This window comes from Rhyacophila brunnea, unplaced genomic scaffold (genome assembly GCF_057557595.1).
Source record: "Rhyacophila brunnea isolate RB1 unplaced genomic scaffold, BYU_Rbru_1.0 scaffold_12, whole genome shotgun sequence".
NCBI lineage: Eukaryota > Metazoa > Arthropoda > Insecta > Trichoptera > Rhyacophilidae > Rhyacophila > Rhyacophila brunnea.
The window spans coordinates 32,111,319-32,118,707 of record NW_028232774.1 but is presented as its reverse complement, the minus strand read 5'-3'; the positions used below and the strand labels follow the sequence as shown (position 1 = coordinate 32,118,707).

The 7,389-nt window shown below is 30.6% G+C and overlaps 1 non-coding gene across 1 annotated transcript; it reads left to right on the top strand.

The window, feature by feature from the left end:
* The first annotated feature begins 2,351 nt into the window (after positions 1 to 2,351).
* Positions 2,352 to 2,424, top strand: TRNAA-AGC (transfer RNA alanine (anticodon AGC)). The gene has a single exon. It is a non-coding gene; the product is annotated as a tRNA-Ala (tRNA).
* The last annotated feature ends 4,965 nt before the right edge of the window (positions 2,425 to 7,389 follow it).

The window sequence follows — 7,389 nt, the reverse complement described above, 5'->3', positions numbered from 1 at the left end:
AAATTTTCTGTTGAATCATATAAACTTGACTTGACTAGCTTAAACGATCAAAAAAATTGTACTTGATAGAAATAATACTGAAATGTCATTTTGACATATCATCAGTGATGTTTTAAATATGTCTGAATTATAATACCTCACTTCCGTGTCCCGATATATGACTGTACGAGACAGTTTCTTCAATCATATAACGAGAAGAAAATTGAAAGTGGAAACTATTAAATAATTTCAAAATCAATTTCATTAAGGGGGGACATGCTCAGCGTAGGTCAAAATGGAGCTTTTATTGTATTTTCAAAGCATGATCCTGGATATTCCTTAAACGTTGTAGATAATCTATTTATATAATTTTGAAGCCTTATTATCCTTTATATTTATTTTAAACATTTGATGACTGCATAAAGTATTTTTATTACATAAAATAATATTCTTTTAAACCTCTCGCTCTAATGCCTTAGAATATAGTCATATTTCAGTACATAAATGTGCAGTGGTGTTAAGATTTTTTACATTTATTAATTTTTAAACGCATTTATAAAACCATCAGTATAATTTATGTCGACATTATTATAGTGAAATATTTACGACAAAAAATTATATTGATAATCTCTGTGATCCCAAATTTGACAAGAATTAGGCATTTTATTATTCAAAAAATTACCTACCTAATTGGCTTCATTAATGGCAGATAAGTTCTGTATCTTGAGAGAGAAGACAATATACTGATTTTACCGAATACATTTTTTTCATGCGAAAGTTGCAATTTAATTAAAAAAAAATATATGTAAATATGAAACATCCCAGCTTCTGGAATCGAATTAATGAGCAATGGAACAAGATTCAAGCGTTTTAGTCTCTTCTTTGGATTGGGCGCATTCGGCGTATTAAAGTTATTTTAAACTTTAACATATAGGTAGGTAGGTATTCTGGATAAATAGTGAAGCTGCTCTCTTACACTGAATAATTTATAATTCCGTAAGTCCAATCGCTTAAAGTGTCCCAAGTGTTATTTATTTTTATCCCAAATATCAGACTTAGCTCCAGAGAATAAGGGATGAAAAAATTGCGATAAGAGGCGGGAAAGATGGGTCGCGGGATTAAAAATCAGCCACGCGGGAAAAAATCCGGGGAAATATACGCACAAGTATAACGCAGGCAAGTTCGGCTGGAACCACTAAGGCTAAGGGGTGAAAGAGGGGTTGTGTCGTGGACCACGCGACGGTGGGATCGATTCACTATATTCAAGAATGTGCGAACTGTCTGATAAGTTTTTGACTTGAAAATGTTACAACTTTTCTCTTGTAAGTGGATATTTTATGACGAGGTAAAACGTGAACAGGAATATACTATATGTCTGTTAAATGAAGTAGTAAAATAGTTATTTAATGAATTTACCATCAGCCGTTTCTGATCAATGCTATTATATTTTTGTAGCTACAATTTATATATATATATATCACACAGTAGTTGTAGTAACCACTTAGAATCAAGTTAATTATTGACTTACAACATGATAGGCATAACTTATTTATTTTATCCATAGACATCATCAGTCATAGTAAATTGAGCACATTTGCGATATCAAAAGATTCTTATATAGTCATTATCATCATTATCCTAGATCAATCCACTGTTGGATGAATGCCTCTCCTTGATCCTGTGCGTTGCGTTATCACTGTACACTTCTCGACCCAGCAACTTAATCAAACAAATTAATTATCTTATAAAATAAAAAGTATTGTATTTTTATATGCCTATTTTATTATATTCTATACTACAGGTGTTAAATAAAGCGATAAATATACATTTTATAATACTATCGAATAAGGCCATTTTTGTGGAATTTTAGGTAAAATTTTCATTGTGTTTTGTGCTAATAAATTTGAGTATTTTTTGCGACTCGGGTTTCGCCCTCGGCATCTTCAGATCATCTAGTGCCTCTGTAAAACTTATAACAATAATTATAATACAATATTCTATCATTTTGTAATCTCATTGTGGTTATTAATTTTATTCAATATCAAAATTAGTTAGTATCTAATAGTTGGTTTTTAATAATCTAGTGTGTCAACCCGTCAGCTCCTGGGTTAGTGGGTTATCATTGTTTACATATAATGATAAAAGTATACACATGTCATAACAAGTGATTGTTAAGCATAAAGCAAACTTTTGTATTGTGTATAAAACTGTTGATATGTAGACTTGGACAAGAGAAAGTGGTCGGTCACTACCATCGATTAAAGTTACCTGCAGGGCATAATAACTAAATCTAGGTAGTTGCCAAGGTAAAAACCGGAGCAAGGTGATTGCTCGATTAAATATTATCCAATTGTATTTATAACTGTTCAACTGGGGGCGTAGCTCAGATGGTAGAGCGCTCGCTTAGCATGTGAGAGGTACCGGGATCGATACCCGGCGCCTCCAAGATTGTATTTTTATTTATTTTTTTCGTAAACTTTTCACAGCTAGGGATATTAATTTATTAATAAACATTGCCAAAACGTAGTAGTAGCATTCTAAGTACAAAGATAATAAATTGTTTTGATATTTATATTATAACTGTTAATAAAGGTTGAAAACTAGACTGATTAAACTGTTGTTTGATAGATATTCATTTTATGTATTATTTTTATTTTATTGTTTATTTAAATTTTCTATGTTTACTCATAGTTCTTAGCACATACCTACATCATTTTTCTGAACAGTATCAATCTTATAATAATATGGAAATTATAAGATTCCAAAAAGTATTGCTTCGACATTTCATTAGCTGTGGTTATAACAATTTTGCAGGAGAGCAAAAACAAAGTTTTGAAACCAGTCTGACAAGAGTTAGTTCATAAGATATTTTGAAGTAAGTATTTTATATGACAATAAGCGGAATTACCATTCCAACACAAACCTTAAATCATGTCTTTAAAAAAAAAGGTTGAAGTTTTATTTATCTTGCATTTTCACCGGATATATCTTTTTACCATATCAACTTTTTTCACACTTGGTCAGATGCAGATACGAGTATCTTGTAACGTTTCTTTGTGACCAATAAAGTTGCGATTTGGAACATATGAAAGAAAACTTAAAAAGAAAAAAACTGCAGTTATAACCATCTGCCATCACAGTACCGTAAAATTGTTTGCTACATTATTATATCAGAAAAATATTTTCATACTAATTATTTATCGCTCTTTTCATTTTTTTTACTTACACATTATTTTGTCAGTTGATAGATCTTGTTGTCACACCATTTTAAAATACATTAATGGTGTGACAACCGAAATAGCTATCGCCCAATAAATCAACTGTATAATTTAGTTTATAACCATCATTTTGTAAAATGGAATACTAACTCACCTAATAAGATTTTCCTTAAATGAAACTTTTTATTTAATGAACCGTAATATTTCATTAAGTAGGTGTTAACATTTATGTTATTATTTTACAATTTAATGAAAGTGTTAGCTTTTTTATATTAAAATAAATATTTAAAATAATTAAAATTTTATTATAAAATAATATTAAAAATAACAATATTATCCCAAGCAATAATATATTTAAACATTATTTTCGTGTGGTAAGTGTGTGTATTTATTTGCCAGACTTATGATTCTTACCTGGGACCCACTACATTATAAGCTGATAAGCCATTATTAATCTCAATTAAATTGCAGCCAAATCTTGGTTATAAGACCATTAAATGCCAGTTACACCCCTATTCCGAAAGGCGGTAAATTTAGTGGGTATTAGCACTTAAAAATAATATTTATTATTTTACGTACAGTAGGTATTTTTTATTATAAACAATTCATTCATTCGTTAAAGTGTCCAAAATACTATCATAGTATTGCAACATTTGATTAAACAGTTACCCTATGGATAGATTCCGCCATGCATTCCCTAATGGTGAATAGTGGATTAAAGTAAGTCGGTTGTAATCCTGTTATATGCCACGCATGCTGCATTTTGTATGGACTAATTTCATAAACTCCTGACGAATCTCTTAGACTAGCCCCATGCTAAATTGTATACTCGATATTATCCTAGTTTGATGCAGCTGGAATGTTTTATGTACTTATATTAATTATTATTGAATTGTTTTAAAGAAAAATGATCATATTAAAATTATATGCATTTTTAACATACATCATTCATTTATGATAATATTTTGATAATTTATGCAGGGCTCGAAATGGACCGGAACGCACCGGAGCGCCGATCCGGTTCATAAAATCCTCAAAATTTTCGCTCTGTCTCGTGGAAAAATAATTTGACCGTCTGAGCGAAATTGGCCATATCCAAATTCTAACACACTTATTTTTATAAAATACCTACTCATAAAGTTAGATAAGTATGTAAATATTTTCGTAAAATTATCGAGCGCTCCGGTTCGTAAAATTTTCCATTTCGAGCGCTGTATAAATTATCAATTAAGCTATGTTTGTTATTAAAACGAACAACGTCAAAATGTTCACAATTATTCTATGATCCATTGTAAATGTATCTTGTTTAGATAATCTGTGACCTGGCCTTATCTGACAACTTTCCGTTACTGACAACTTATACCACTGCATTACTAGTACCGATACTTATACCCAATAATACAACTATCTTATATATGCATGATATTACAATATTATCACAATTAGGGAATCCAATCCCGAGCCAAAATTCTGATCCCGGGATTTCGGGATTACAATTTGACAATCTCGGGATCTCGGGAATGGTCCCGGGATTGGCATTTTTTTCCATTGTTAATATAAAAATTTTATATTTACAAATAACGGTCAAAAATAAATCTAATATAATTCACACTATTTAAGACATTTATTGTTAATATTGTATACCTACGTTCAATCTTGGAAATACATAAGTTTAATGGAGTAAATAATATTTTAATATAAATAATAACGTGAATTTAATATGAGATTGCTGTTTCTGATAGTAAAGACTTAATGAATAGGTTAGCGAGATTTAAAATAGTAAAGCAAATCATGGTGTACTTATGGCCTTTCCGCTTCATAAATCTAATTAGTCAGCCAAATATGAAACTGCCGTAAAACGTATTAGATCATGGTGGAATTACTTTGTTAATAGTGTGAAGCATTGTTTTTTCCAATCTCTCTCATTTTTATTAATTTATGTGAAAAAATAAAATGATCGGCAACTTACACATGGATGGAAATCAAACTTCATTCAAACTCTTATACGTGGTGTAAATGAGAACTCTGCCATTCTTGGTAGTATTGACATGTGTGTACCTGATAATGTCCCTGATTTTAGAAAACGGAAGCATCAGTTTGTTGTTCTTCCAATGAGCAGAACTAACCTGCCATTAGTGATGCCAATTTGGAGGGCAATAACTCTGTTCAACCAAATCGCTTTGGATGTTGATATATTCCACCTATGTGAAGATGAGTATTATATTCATATAATAGGTGGACGTTGTTTTATAAATTATTAAAATATAGTCCGCTTAGGTCAGTCAGTGTACTTCCTTGTATCTAATTTATATTTTATTATTTACACTTTTATAATCTTTAATAAAAAAAAATTTCGACCCTGTCCGATCCTAATAGGATCATATGGGCCTCCACAGAGCAGAGGTTTGTATTATCAGATTTTTTGTTTTTTACGAGAAATGGATGTCAGCCACTTGCTCAACCTATTAGGTCCATACCCTGACTCACACACAAATTGAAAAACAATATGTGTACTTGCTGATTCAAACCTGAGACCCACGGCGTGATAGTCCAACGCTTAAGCCGTGCGGCCACCGTGGGTGTAATAACTTAATACTGATCTATTTCTTCTGTTATATAATTCTGTTTTAATAATATGTCTTTGTTTCTAAATGCATATTGTGAACGTCTTAAATTAATAATTTGTGATATTCATTATGTGTATAACTATAATATTATTCAAACATCTAATTTTGATTAAGCACAATATCACCATCAGTCTGAATAAATCCAATACTAGATGAAAGCTTATCGAAGCTCATTCTGCAGAGCTTCTTTTCGATCAAGTGTATTGGTGATTTTACTTAGTCAATTATCGCACCGAACTCCTTGATCAAATGCATATAACTACTAATTGGTTTGCGATCATCATATAATAAGCGAAGACGCCACTTTAGTTTTTCCCGTTATCTCCGAATCTCTGCTTACCGACTTTCCAACAAAATATCGTAGTTGATCCTTTTTTTTAAATATCTTAAATAACTAATGTAGGTTTTTAAGCTAATGTTTTTATAAATTGCCAATTAAATTTTTATGTCTTACTTAATTTTAAGATTTGATAAAAAAAATCAACGATTTTTTAAATTAAACATAGTTATATGCATAGAGAGGGTTGCAAGTTGCATCCCCATCATCCGTTATATAATATGAAAGCTCTTACACGCGGCCGATCACAACTAACAAGCGTTAATGACAAACCCCTGTCATAACAGAAAACCACCCTTGCAACTCAAAATGAATTTCATCTTTAATTGCAGACATAGTTGCAATATCATCTCTTCGGAATACATTAAGAATTTATTGACCGAAAAATAATTATTGATTTCAATGTAGAAACGTTTCATTATAGGTACATATTGTAATAAATTGAATAATTACAAAAATAGTATCAAGTAAAAGTATGAGGTACTTCATATACTTATTAATCCACGATGTGTCCACGATGGCCGAGTGGTTTCCGCGTCGGCTTGTAATGTTGTAGGTACCGGGCTCGAATCCCAGCTCTGGTGAATTCACATGTAATTTTTGTGTTTGTGGTTTGTGTTTGGACCAGAGTATATACCTTATAGCTTTCGCAAGTGACTATTATTCATTTCATGTAAAATAAAAAATGACAATACAACATACACTCTGTAGGCCATATGATCTTGATATAGTAAAAAAAATCTATGTTTGGTATAAAATACAATATAACGGTAACAAAATAATGTGTGTTCTTTACTAGTGACAGAAGAAAATAGGTAGGTAAGTAAATTAGGAATACAAACATAATCGTATTGACTGGGGAAAGGAAAAAGGCAGTAATCCACATAAACTTTATGTTATGATTTTCAGTGAAAGTTAGACATAACCTTGAAGTCCATGATAATTAATAAATTGGTTTTTTATATCCTTAATTTGATATTAATTATTAATTTATTTAAAAAAAAAACTAATAAAAATGACAGTTAAGTCGTTTTTCCAAATTTAGATTACGACATTTGCAGCTTACATCTTTTAGACACAACGTATATTTAGTCGTGTATAACGTCATTATGCAATAAAACCCATTTTTTTAAAACTGAGGGTTACGCTCTTTTTCCTTTCTAGAGTTGGTATATATTTTTATAAAATAATGAATGATTCAAAAGTAGGAAAGCTCGTAAGTATCAAT